Genomic DNA, 14069 nt, shown 5'->3' with positions numbered 1-14069 from the left:
TCTGAAAAAGATTGACCTGTGTCTGTTACTTGAGATAATCAGTGGATCACACAATACACGCCTCTGGTTATCCCTAAATATCCAAATGTAGAAGTGTGGGTGGAGGCAGAGAATGGATTCCAGCACAATACTCCACCAGCCCTTTCTACATTCTGCCCCCCTTAAAAAAAAAGTTGTTTCAAACAAGGCAAATCTGTCATTTTTGTTTCCCTCAGTTTCTAATTTTTCCAGTGTTAAATCCAGTTCTCCACATTTCCACATCAGCTTGTGTTTTTTTCTTTTAAAAGTATATGTGTTTTTGTACACATCACATTGCAGGAGACATGCGTTGCAAAAATTCAGAGAAGTGTGAATGTTGAGAGTTGGCCCAAAATGGTTTCAGAACATGTGAAAAGTTCACCTATAGATGTGAACTGGATCCATTTCCCCTCCATCCCTGTTTCAAACTTTACAAGCCATTCTGTTCAATGTAAATGTAGACATCTGTAAGCGTAAGCGATGGAAGTCAATCAATGAAATTTTATTAATATTTTCATATTGAGATATTTGTAGAATAAATTTGGAAGAAATTCTCCCAACTTTTCTTCTTCTTTTCTCTCTCTATCTTTTCTTCTTCTTTTTTCTTTTCTTCTTCTTTTCTCTTTTGTTCTTTTTTATATATGTGTGATCTAAAATATATATGTATGTGTGTATTTGCTATATTTTGCTTATATTTTGTGATCATTATGTTAAATAAATTAATTTTAAAAAGTAAACATAGACATCTGAATGTCTGTCTTGTCCAAGTGTCCAGTGCCGGATGACATGTAGATGAAAGTTCTTACGCAAGATTAAAACTTTCCTTCAGCATCTCAAAGGTGTGTGCTGCTGTAACCCAAATGGCTCTGATTACCTGCATGTAGCACAATGTGTGCAATACCTTCACATTCTCTTCCAGGAAGAGGAGAAGAGTAAAGTAAAGGGGTTGCAGTGCAACTTCTGCAGGGGCTTAGGGATGCTTAGTAAAGAAGGCCACACTTTTTAACTGGGCTTCTTGCAAGTTGGCCAATATTTCCAGGATGCTTGACTAGACAGGCTTGATCTGGTAGGCTCTCCTTATGTCTCTCTCTGTGTGTGGATTTTAATAATGACAGGCAGGTACAGAAAAATAAATAAAATAAAAACGAGGGGTTTGAAAAATAAAATTAATAATTAGTTGATAACAATTGTTAATAAAGAACTATAGGCTGCAGCTATGTGATTGACTAGGTCCATGATAAAACATACTAAGAGGAAAAGGATATGTATATAATTGCAAAGGGTTGCATGGTCTAAATCAAAACAATTACTAATTTTCTTGTTTCAGAAAAAGAATATAAAAAGTAACCTTGAACTGTAGTAAATCCAGACACTTACATAGACCTGTGGTAGCTGACACTCTTGAGCAACTGTGATTGTGTATAAAATAAAGTAAGGCCAGGTGGCAAAGAAGCAGAAACCTCAAGCATATTGGACCCCTGGACATTTTTAGCTTATGTGAGTTTATCGCAAGAAGGGCGATTTGCCTTATGTTATGTTTTTATGTCCTTAAAGCCTTTTGTTTTAACCAGTAGCAGATCCACCCCTCTTATTGCCTCACTACACTGCTGCAGCCCTTTTAATGCAAGAATGGGGAACCTTTCAGCCTCTAGATGTTGTCGGACTACAGCTCCTATTATCCCATGTGGCTCGATGGGAGTTGGAGTACAGCATTTTGAGGGCCATGGGTTGCTTGATCGGTGACATATTTTATAGGGTGCTCCTCCTAAGTAGAAAAATGAAATGGTTAGGAAGGGCGTTGTTTTTCGGAAGCAAGAGGATTGCCTATTGCTTGAAAATACCACATAAAGACAGAAATAAAAATGTCATTTTATATATAGCAAAGCAGGAGATATAGTTTTTACTTGATAGGTGGCATATAACTAGGAGTGGTATTATGAACAGAGAGGTTATATAACAGTAAAATGGAAGACTCAAGCAATGCTTTTGTTAGCTTTAGCTGAACATGAGCAGTACAAGTGATGGATCTGAAAACAAACAAAAACGAAATGTTAACATTTTCTAATTTAATTTTGAAATTCATAAATTCATTTTTTTTAAGTTATGGTTTATCTTATTAAAAAGTTGTCTTCTAAACTCCCCCAGCCGGCTATAATACAATATCTTTGTAGTAATTTAATGTGATATTTGCAAAGCATCTGATGCATGAGGTGAATGTACAATGGAAGAGATTTGAAACAGCATGAACTCAGCCTCAGATTCGATACATAATGGCTTGGTGGCAACTGCAGGAGCCAAGCTGTTCTTATGCTTTTGAAATTTCTGACCCACCAACAAAATGGCTCCACATAGCAATGTAGTGGCATTTGACTTTGGGTTAGAGCAGCGGTTCTCAACCTGTGGGTCCCCAGATGTTGTTGGACTACAACTCCCATCTTCCCTGACCACTGGTCATGCTGGCTAGGAATGATGGGACTTGTAGTCCAACAAATCTGGAGACCCACAGGTTGAGAAACACTGGGTTAGAGCAAAGGGACCCGATGTGGTGACCTCCAAATGTTGTAGACCACATTGGGACTAACAGTCTTAGCCAGTGTGGCCAATGGTCCTGAATGATGGGAGTTTTAGTCTGCAACATCTGGAAGGGACCATGTTGGCTACCACTGGTTTATTTGGGGAAGGAGTTCTTACAAAAATATGCTAATGCCCAGCATCCTGATTGGATACATAAGGTCCCCTCCCCATTAAGCAAATTGATCATTTGTTGAGTGAGAAGGGGGTGATAACCCTCCTCCTTAGATAATCTGCACAGGTCACCTGTGTGTCCTATATGTGTGCACAAGGGAGGCTGTGTCCTCTGTATGTGTGTGCAGGAATATACTTGAGAGTATGGCTGGAATGTGGGCATCAGATTTACTGAGGATGTTAGATTTATTGAGAAACTGTCTAGGCCAAAGGTAGGCAAACTAAGGCTCGGTGGCCGGATCTGGCCCAATCACCTTCTAAATCCGGCCCACAGATGGTCCGGGAATCTGTGTGTTTTTACATGAGTAGAATGTGTCCTTTTATTTAAAATGCATCTCTGGGTTATTTGTGGGGCATAGGAATTTGGTTTCCACCCCCTTTTTTTCAAAATATAGTCCGCCCCCCTCACAAGGTCTGAGGGACAGTGGACCCTTGTGCTTGACTGTGGTCCTAGATCAAGTGTGGAGAACCAATGGCCAGGAGAACCAATGTTGGGAGTCCAGCAACATCTGGAGGGTGAAAGCTTCCCCTATCCTTGCCCTAGATTATATTTTGCTTCTGTTAGGGACCTTGTGGGACAAAAATGTGGTTTTATGGAACATAATTCCCTAAATGGTTTGGATAAGTACACTTTTGCAGCTTCTGCAGGAGCAATCTATGCCTGGAATAACCCATGTCTGGAGACACAGGCATAGGTTATTCCGACTTCAAGGCTCAGAGATTCACATACGGACGTGCTGAGGATGCATCACTTTCAGGAGTAAGAAATGGGGTGACGAGGATGAATGCAATGCTGATGGTTGGTTTTGCAAAATAGGCATCTTTGAGCGCAGCAGAAATTGTGTATCCTCAGATTGTGCACATGGGAATTTGTGTGTAGGGAGCCACACTTTGGAAATCCAAAGGTGCCCCAGACAGGAAGCATCCTTGGCACCCTCTCTCCATTAATTTAACTTCTGAATACCTTATTTTGTGTGCATCTGCATCCAATTTTGTGACTTTGACACATGGCTTTTATGGGTCATACAATATGATAATCTGCATAGTAGGATCTGCAAATGCAAATTTTGCACCACGTGAGCTGTTAGTGCTGTTGGTTTCAGTTGTGGAGTTGATCATTGACTCGATAGCCCATGCACCTGAGACTGGTATCCTTGAAGCTCAGTGCCCCGTGCTATTGCACAAGTTGTCTGCCCCTGCTCTGAGGCTTACTAGTTGTAGCTTCCACAGTTCTCCCCATCTAATGGAAAGATAGAATGAAGATTGAGCTGTCTTAAGCTTTGCAACCTCATTAGAACCTACCATGTGCCAGGTGGCCCAGGGAGGTCAATGTGGGACCTCTCTATGACCATTCCTTTTTCAAAAGAGAAGAAACTGGCAACGGGGTGTTTTGCAGAGCAACCATTCTTGGATTATTATTTATCAAAACATGCAGTGACATCTGCAGAGCTACCTACATGGAGAAATCCGCCAAGTTTACCACCTCAAGTACACAATCCCTTCTGCTGCATATATTAGTCACATACAAACTGTGTGTGGTCTAGAGCAGTGTTTCCCAACCGGTGTTCCGCGGCACACTAGTGTGCCGTGAGAGGTTGGCTGGTGTGCCGTGGGAGGGAGGCAGGCGAGTCGGGCGGTGAGAGGCGGCGGCGGCGAGGATCCGCGTCGAGCCGGGGGCGGCTCCGCGGTGGTGGTGCCGAGGTTTCTCTCTCCATTCTCCCCTCACACACACACACACACACAGGAAGATCAGCTGACAGGACCCAGCCAATGGGGCGGCGGCGGGGCAGCGCGTGCAAAAGGGAGGAGCACGAGACAGCGGACGAGGAGGAGGCCGGCATGTCCGGGCAGCAGCAGCAACAACAGCAGCAGCAACTCCCGGCGACGGCTCCTCAAGCCCCGGGCAACCCTACTCCCTCACCGGCCTCGGCCGCCCTCCTGCTCCACCCGCCGCCGCCTCCCCCGCCGCCGCCGGCCACCTCGGCCCCGCCGCCGCCGGCCACCTCGGCCCCGCCACCCCCTCCTCCGCCCGCTATCGCCACCACCACCACAACAGCCGCCGCCGCCTCAGCTGCCGCCCTCCCTCAGTCCCTCGCTTTGCTGCACTGCCTCCTCCCCCCCCACCCCCAAAGCTTCCCCAAGGTTCCCCGGCAAGGGGGAGGGGAAAAAATTGAAAACTTTCACTTTCGTGCATCCCTCCCGGCGTGACGCTGCGCGCTGACGTCACGGGGCTGTAATGGTGGTGTGCCGCGAGATTTTTTTCTTCAAACAAGTGTGCCTTTGCCCAAAAAAGGTTGGGAAACACTGGTCTAGAGTAACCTGTGATCATAATTCAGTTTATTATCTATTAGCATCCTGTGCTGTGGGAACAGCTCAGAGCTGAATGTGAGCACAGAAAGTTCCATAGCATGCCAGTGTTGTATTGCAAAATGAAATTTTTCTTATTAATAATAAAGCCTGGGTGAAAGCTGAGCTGCAGATTACCTCTAGCTCAGATTTTGCTTTTTAGAGCAGCACTGCTTAACGTTTCAATAATATGTGAAGAACATCTCCCTCTAGTGTCTACTGTGTTGCATTTCTCACCCTCAAGTCGAGTGTAATGAATTGGCTATTCAGAACTTGTAAAAAGTTTGTTTTAGCCTTGGAACACTGAGGTTTGGTTTTATTTTAAAGGATGGTTCCTACTACCCAGAGCTGTGAGGTGTGTGAATTCTTCCCATTCTGTTCACCTGTACACCAGACATTCTTAGTTTGCATCATGAACTGGCAGGATGATGGGGAGGAGGAAGAGGATCCCAGCGAGGCATGTAGCCAGGACTGGGACACACTGGGGGCAAGCTGGGGATGGGGAAGGAAGTACTCCCAGGGTGATGGAGAATGGCGAGGGAATGGAGATCAGTGCACAGGAGCCAGAGCAGCAAGACCCATCATCAGAGTCAGAGGGGCCCCTGTCTCCACGAACACGACAGGCTCTGAGGCATAGGGAGCAGCAAGAGGCTAGAAGGCTGAGGCAGGCAAGGGCCCACAGCCCAGCTCCCCAGCTGGCCAGGTGGAGCTCGCCAGCTCTGGGAGGAGATTACTCAGCTGGAGTAGGCTTGAAACAGGTGGAGGTCACCTGCCTCATCAAGCCCAGGTGCTGCAATCAGCAGGCAAAGTACAAAAGGGAAGGAGAGCTGAGGTGCTGTGTCTGCTCAACTGCCCATGTTGATAGGCCTCGGCTTGGGTGGCCTGGACCTCTGTGGGACTGTGCTTTGGGTTTGACAGTGGACTGTATCCAGACTTGGCTTGACCCGGGACTGCATTTTGTGGACATTGCTGGTGTGACTTGACTCCCAGACCTTGGATTTTGGGCTTGACGTACTGACTTGCCATCAGGTAGGCCAGGGTTTTAGGACAGTTTAAACCCATTTAAATAGGCATACATAATTTGAATCTCAGTTTCTGCCTGATCCTTGTTGAAGCAACAGCGCTCTCTCTCTTCATGCCCAGCATCTCTCGACATTATTTGTTGCCACTTGCTTATCTACTGTTTGTTCATGCCTCTGTGGTGCCACACACTTTACATGGTCTTGGACCCCGGTATGAGGAATTTCCACTGTTGACTGAATAATTCCCATTAATCCAGGTTATGTGTGTTTACTCACAGGTCCAAGTGATTTCAGTCAGAGCAACTCCAAGCAATTGTTCAGAGGACTGGACTGCACTCATTTGTGTAAAAATGGAAACAACACTTTTGCTTCACTTTAATTATCACATTGCCATGCCAGAGCAGAGGAAGGCCAGTGAGCTAATAATTCCATGAACTGAGATATCAGTGGAAGAAAGGAAACTCTGTAGACTGAAATTTGGCCAAGGTGTAATGGGAATCTGTGCAAAAGTCCCAGCAAGACAAATTACAGCTATGATCTGTTTGGAAGAAGCAATGCACAAATGACATGAAGAGGAGGAGGAGTTTGGACTTGATATCCCACCTTTCACTCCCCTTAAGGAGTCTCAAAGCGACTAACAATCTCCTTTCCCTTCCTTCCCCCACAACAAATACTCTGTGAGGTGAGTGGGGCTGAGAGACTTCAGAGAAGTGTGACTAGCCCAAGGTCACCCAGCAGCCGCATGTGGAGGAGCGGGGAAGTGAACCCAGTTCACCAGATTACGAGTCCACCGCTCTTAACCACTACACCACACTGGCTCTCCAGCATGAGCCAGCAAAAGGTAAGCACATTAATATCCCATTTAATTCAATAGGAGAAAATGAGGGACGAGCCTTGGGTCAATGAGAGAGAGTCTGCATAGCATGTCATGAGGTCCCATCCCTGAAAGGGGGTGATCAAATGCTCCAAGGCTCAAGCACCCTTCACCTTTCCTCTGTCCCACAAGAGCCCAGATCCTTCCTTGGGGCATGGCAGAGGGAATGTGGTATTGGCACAGGAGGCTAGCGCTATTCCTCAAGCTATTCCTTTCACTCCAGGGATTCTAGAGTGCAGAGGGCAGCATGCATTGTGTGAGCACCACTGCTCACAACATCCCTTGCTAGGAAAGATCTCTCCTGGAGACCACAGGGAGCCACTGTGAGACAATGATTGTCTATGTATAACAAGGGTCTGACTCAGCATTAGGCAGTGTCTTATGTCCTAATGAAGCATATGCATCTGTCCTTGAAATCAATGGCACATATATGTGGTTAACGTGGGCTGCATAGCATCCAGCACATATAGGAAAACAGCATGACTAGTCTTAAACAACATGCAATATACTAGGCAACTTCCTAATGCAGTGCACACCTCTATGGAAATAGAAGGGGGAAAACTGGAATGTTAGAAACACATCATGTTGCAGCATGCCCTTTTGAGGGATTTTTTTTGGGGGGGGTGGAGGGTGGGAGAGATGGCCTTGCAAATGTATCTTATTTGCTCTTTCCTAACTGGTGTAACCTATGTTAGAATCATTTCCTCCAACTGCAACAGTTCCTTGTAGCATGTGCCGAGCTCCCACTGGCAACAAGGATTTCTCCATTCATTACCATGGATTGCTCCATGTGCCCAAAGTGATGAATGCGTAGGCTTGCCCTTCCTGTGGAAACTCAAGTTGGAACTGTATTTCAGCACCGAAGGCCAGATTCCATAGCCATTTGCTGGTCTGTGAATGAGAATTCTGGCAGATGAATGAAAATATGACTGGGACTAGGAGGAACTATAAATGGCATGGCTAAAAGGCTTCTGACTGCCATTAATTCCAATGACTTCTCTTATCTGCGTGAGAATGTTTGGCATTTTAACACTTTAAGTTAAGTGCCTCCAATGTGCATTTAATTTAGATTTAATAACACCATTTTTTTTCCTTATGGAAACTCAGTCAATTATTGAAAGCATTTCTTGAGGTTTAGCAATTATTTAAGAGGTGAATTTACAGTAATGTAATTAGCTCAAATAGCATGTTCATAGAAGTAGCATATTTAAAACAACTTTAAATATTTGTTAGTGAAAAGGAAATATTTTATACCACTCTAATTTGGTAATATTGTCTAATAAAAATTTCAGTAACATTTAACAAGGCAGTTTATTCATATTACCAAGGGCATTCTGTGGTGGGGGGGGGAGAGAGAGAGAGACAAAAACTACAGCAAATGCAGTACCTCTAGTGGGAATGTAGCTAATTTAAAAACTGCACAAGCAATAACTTATTTGGATCTTGCTAAAATGAACCAGACAAAATTCACATGTAGTGTTACATAGTTCAGAAAGGCTAATGCATGCTGCAATTGAAACATGTCACTCTGTAGTCATTGTTTACTGCGATAAAATTTAGGGTTCTGATAGCTTGTGGGATTTGTACCAGATTTCCATGTAGGACTAAGGCTGTGTACACACCATATATTTAAATTACACCCCCCCCGAACTATAGTTAAGGATGCTAGGAATACTAGATCTGTGGGGGATAAACTACAGTCCCCCTGGTTCTTTTTGAGGAATAGGAAATAAAATGTTATGTTGTGGAACATTCCAAGTCCGTATTCCAGTCAGCCATGCCTTAGTTCAGGATATTGGATTCTGTTGCTCCTCCTTCTGGTTCCTCCCCCACCCACTCACTGTCAGTATTCTGAGCCAACAGAGCATGTTCAATAATTATTGGGTTGGGTTTTTCTGCCCTTCAGTTGTTGTTGTTCTTTTTAAAAGGATTTTGTACTTGTGCAAACTTGCTCCATGTGACAGCCCTTTAGATAGCTGAAGATGGCTATCATTTCTCCTCTTTGTCTCCTCTTATCCAGGCTAAACATGCCCATCTCCCTCAACCGCTCCCCATAAGGTTTGTTTCCAGGCCCTTGATAATCTTGCTTGCCCTCCATTGCACATGTTCCGGCTTGTCAGTACCCTTAAAATGTGGTGTCCAGAAGTGGACACAGTAGGTGTGGCCTGACAAAGGCAGAATCGAGCAGTACTATTACTTCCCTTTATCTGAGCACTATACTTTTGTTGGTACTTCCTTTAAAAAACTTAAACTGTTGAGTAAGGGAGGAAAATTGAAAGGTATTTGAGGATCCTGTCACTAAATATATTTTAAAGATTTCTTAAAATAGATCTGGAACAGGATGCTAGTGAGGTAGGCAGCAGGGCTTTCTGATGACCAATGGTGAAAAAGTTACTGACAGGTTGACATGGTGGGCTGCAGATGAATTCTTTGTGTTGGTCCTCCCTGTGGGAGTTGTCAGACACTTGTGCTTGAATCATGTTTTTCACCGGGGGTGGTATTGAAAATAGGTTCTTAAATTTCACTCCGTTGAGCTTCTTCAAGTGAAGTAGTGGTTGTAATCAGAAAGGGGCCAGAGTTAGACCTCAGGTAAAATAATTGGGAAATATTTATTTCAATCAAAGCATAGAAATGCTGACAATATATAAACTCAACAATACAGTGGTACCGCAGGTTAAGAACTTAATTCGTTCCGTAGGTCCGTACTTAACCTGAAACTGTTCTTAACCTGAAGCACCACTTTAGCTAATGGGGCCTCCTGCTGCTGCCATGCCGCTGCCGCACGATTTCTGTTCTCATCTTGAAGCAAAGTTCTTAACCCGAGGTACTATTTCTGGGTTAGCGGAGTCTGTAACCTGAAGCGTATGTAACTCGAGGTACCACTGTAATGAAAATATAAGAATAAAAAAGCATGTATGGATGAGAGTGCAAGTTATAAATGGCAAATGTGATTGGCATATAAAAACAATTTAACAAAATTGCTACAAATAAAGCATGCATATTAACAAGCTCTAAGCTGCATTGTCCTAAAACTTGCACCATCCAAACTAGTTAGAAGCTTACTAAATTCACTGCCTTATAGTAGTTTAAAGATTAAGGGAGGTGGGGTAGGATTATAGCCACCAGTCCAAGCAGAGATCCAAGGAAATGGTTTGTGTGGACTAAGAGGGACTGTTGAGAAAAATGAATCGGGATCCTGGATAATACAAATGTGAAATAAGTTCGGATAAAAATAGAGGGGAAATGTTTAAAATTGACATAGTGAAGTATGAGAGCATTACAAGGGAATAAAGAAAGTAAAATAAAAATGGGAAATATTGAAAATAAAAACTGCATCTATTGAAGACTGTTCATGAACCAAATATCCATCCCGCACAATGGCTTAGAGAAAACAGCCAAGAGCAGCTTTGAGGAAAAGGAGGAGAGGAAGAGTCTAAGGCAAGGGAAATCTCTATTAGAAAAAAGTTGGAGCTAAGCAAAAATAAACAAAGGAAGAGGAGGACGATTAAGACAGCACTAACGCTGAAGTTCAGTCTGTTTTTGATCCTGCTACACTTCCATGTTTTCCTGTCTTCTGATTCACTGTTTTCTTATCCAGTTGATTCTCTGACTAAAATGATGAATCAGTGGTAGACTCCTGTAAGAACAGGGGTTCTACTTTATGTTTTAATAACTATTGTTAAGGGATCAATACACTCTTGAAACAAGGAGTCTTGTGAACGTTGTGAACGTTGCTAAAAGTTGCTATGGTGTCTTGGTCTCTTTTTCACCCTGGTACATAGATCTCAGCTTGACCAAAGCCATGCCAAGCATCCTGTTTCTCACATGGGAGCAGTAGGCTCCAGGCAGACTGACACATTCCTGCTCTTAATGCATACATCCAGGTCTGCTTAAACCACAAGCCAGAGTTTTGATTGACCAAAATCGATATTCATTCCATTCTATTGCTTTATGGGATAATCAACCTCATCATGTGTGCAGATTTGTTGTCGATACTGAGCTGAGTGACAGGGGTCCCCTCTGAGCACCTTGATGATGTCTCAGTTGTAAGTGTCATCATGGAGCACTTGCTCTCGGGCAGTTGGAGCTGACCAGGTGTCATGACCCTTTCTCAGAGACCATGCATTCTGACTGGTTCAGAGGACAATGAGGCTCCATTTCTATCCTTGGGGAAGAGGTACCAGGTCTGTCTTCACAACTCTCTTGAGACAGAGGACAAGTCTTGCCTCTGATTCAGAGGAGTCGTCTCGGACAGTACTGTTGTCTCCCAGCCCTACCAAAGACTGGCGAATAAGGTGAGGGCCCTTTAACAACCCGAAAGCTTGCTCAGATAGTGAGGCTCAGTGATTGGAGGCATAGCAGCTCACAAAGCCAACATAGCATAACCTCGGGAACTCTCCAAGGCCTGCAGACACTCTGGTGCCTTAAAGTCCTGCTGAGATACTGCTGGACTTTCCCTAGGAGTTCTGAGCTTTCCAAACAGGAGTGGGGGGGGCAGTGTCTGAGAATGTCATCTTAAAATAGTATTTATGGTAGGTACCCAGATGGGAGCCGAGGGTGGAGGGAGCTGGAACTGTCCATCCAACTTAGTGTTGCTGACACCAACAGGCACTCTCCAGGGTTTCAGGTGGGACTATCCCCCAGCCCGACCAGAAGACAGCAAGGGTTGAATCTGGGATGTTTTGCATGCAAAGCCTGCGGTTTATAATTGAGCTACTGTGAAGCTGTAGATAGAAAAGGGACTGAATACAAGATGGCCAGTATCTTAATGTCTTTATACAATCAAAGCTCTTTCTGCGTCCACCTCTGCTTGCGTCCACTTCGGTGAACGTCCGCGGCAAACCCGGAAGTGGGTTACTTCCGGGTTCACCGCTCGCACATGCGCAAAAGTGCTAAATTGTGCTATGTGCAGATGCGGTGCTTTGATGTGCGTCATTTCTGGGTTGTGGTGGGGCCTCCAGAACAGATCCCTGCTGTAACCGAAGTTCCACTGTATAAAAAATAATACATGTTTCAGTCAAACGTCTATCTACATTGTACATCTTGTGATAGTACAAGTCTATGTGTACAGTCTGGGTCACCCCATATTATAAAGGAGATCCTAGAAATGCAAAAGGTACAGATCTCCAGGAGTTACTACACATGAGGAGAGGCCAGGATTCCCCATCTTACAGACGAGCTCAACATGTGTACAGAGGAACCTACATAGAACCTCTTCTCATGTGTACCCAAAGTGTAGATGGCAGAGGGTGAATCTACCCTCTATGGCGTCATGACTACCTTCGTGTATTTTGGGGGCACCCCCCTTTTGTGGGCACTGATTGGCTAGGCTTGTACATGTGATTAAACCAGGAATTAAATAAGAAGCAGTAACTTGAAAGGAAAACAATGCAACAGCAGAAATAGCAGTGGACAGGATTGAAAAAGCGGTGAATATTCTCAGTTAAAGAACTTTACAGGAGATGGCATCTTCTGCCTCCAATTTTTCTTTCTATTTTTGCCTGGACATCAAATATGGGAACATTCAGCTCACTCCTAATAAAAAAATTTCTTTGAAACATTTTCCTCTTACAATGCAATAAGAATTCTCTGAAGCACTTAACCTGGGTCCTTGGCACCACAAGGTTCTTCACTTGCTGCTTTCATGTGTTTTTCCCCTGAAGCCTCTTTATATTGAATTTGGAGGACAGCTGCCTGTCAGAAGTTTAACACTTTTCAAAAATATGTCCTCCCAATGTGATTTGACATCCTTGATTAGAATCAGGATTGCTTGTTGATACAACAGTATGATGGAATATAAATACAAATTGGAAACATACTTGATCAAAATGGACAAATTCCCCTTGAGGAAACACTTTACTATGTTCAGATTTCACTTAATGACTACTCATGTCCTAGAAGGCAACTGTCAAAATGTTCCATATAACTTGTAGTGTGGATACAATGGAGGGTCTTTTAAATTATTTGTGCAATTGCTATCTGTCTCAGTGCATAAATGGAATAAATACCTCTGGAGGTTTTTTTTTTTGTTCAGATCATGGACCATGCTCAAATCAGCAAGCAAGATGGGCTTCTTTCTTGCCAATAGAGCAGAATCTCTTTGGCTTTGGTCAAGGCCTAATTGGACTAAGCATGCCCAAGGAATTTCATGGCCTCTGCATTCACAAGGGAACTCGTGACATGCAAACTACTGTGAGGCCCTAAATATTGCAGCAAGCTGTATGAGATAACCTGAGGTGGCCTTTTAAAACTTACTTTCTTTTTAAAGCAGCTGATAGTCACTGCAGGTGGCTAGTAAGTGCTGCTGCTGCTGCTACTGCTGCACACGTTTAAAATAAGGCCACAAGTTCCCCAGGGAGCAATAGGAGATTGGCATCCCATATCTCCTGGGTCATAGAATCATAGAATCATAGAGTTGGAAGAGACCACAAGGGCCATCGAGTCCAACCCCCTGCCAAGCAGGAAAAACCATCAAAGCACTCCTGACATATGGTTGTCAAGCCTCTGCTTAAAGACCTCCAAAGTAGGAGACTCCACCACACTCCTTGGCAGCAAATTCCACTGTCGAACAGCTCTTACTGTCAGGAAGTTCTTCCTAATGTTTAGGTGGAATCTTCTTTCTTGTAATTTGGATCCATTGCTCTGTGTCTGCTTCTCTGGAGCAGCAGAAAACAACCTTTCTCCCTCCTCTATATGACATCCTTTTATATATTTGAACATGGCTATCATATCACCCCTTAACCTCCTCTTCTCCAGGCTAAACATTCCGAGCTCCCTTAGCCGTTCCTCATAAGGCATCGTTTCCAGGCCTTTGACCATTTTGGTTGCCCTCCTCTGGACACGTTCCAGTTTGTCAGTGTCCTTCTTGAACTGTGGTGCCCAGAACTGGACACAGTACTCCAGGTGAGGTCTGACCAGAGCAGAATACAGTGGTACTATTACTTCCCTTGATCTAGATGCTATACTCCTATTGATGCAGCCCAGAATTGCATTGGCTTTTTTAGCTGCCACGTCACACTGTTGGCTCATGTAAAGTTTGTGGTCAACCAAGACTCCTAGATCCT

At 44.1% G+C, this 14069-nt stretch overlaps 1 long non-coding RNA gene across 1 annotated transcript in view; it reads left to right on the top strand.

The window, feature by feature from the left end:
* The first annotated feature begins 6422 nt into the window (after positions 1–6422).
* LOC310703350 overlaps positions 6423–14069 on the top strand; it is a 140182-nt gene continuing 132535 nt past the window's right edge. The window contains exon 1 of the long non-coding RNA XR_014524089.1: positions 6423–6972. This is a non-coding gene — a long non-coding RNA (uncharacterized lncRNA). The remainder of the gene's footprint in view (positions 6973–14069) is intronic.

The sequence above is a fragment of the Podarcis liolepis genome (genome assembly GCF_965112155.1).
Source record: "Podarcis liolepis genome assembly, chromosome: 1".
NCBI classification, from domain to species: Eukaryota; Metazoa; Chordata; class Lepidosauria; order Squamata; family Lacertidae; genus Podarcis; species Podarcis liolepis.
The sequence above is the reverse complement of the archived record's forward strand: the minus strand, read 5'-3'. Positions and strand labels throughout refer to the sequence as shown.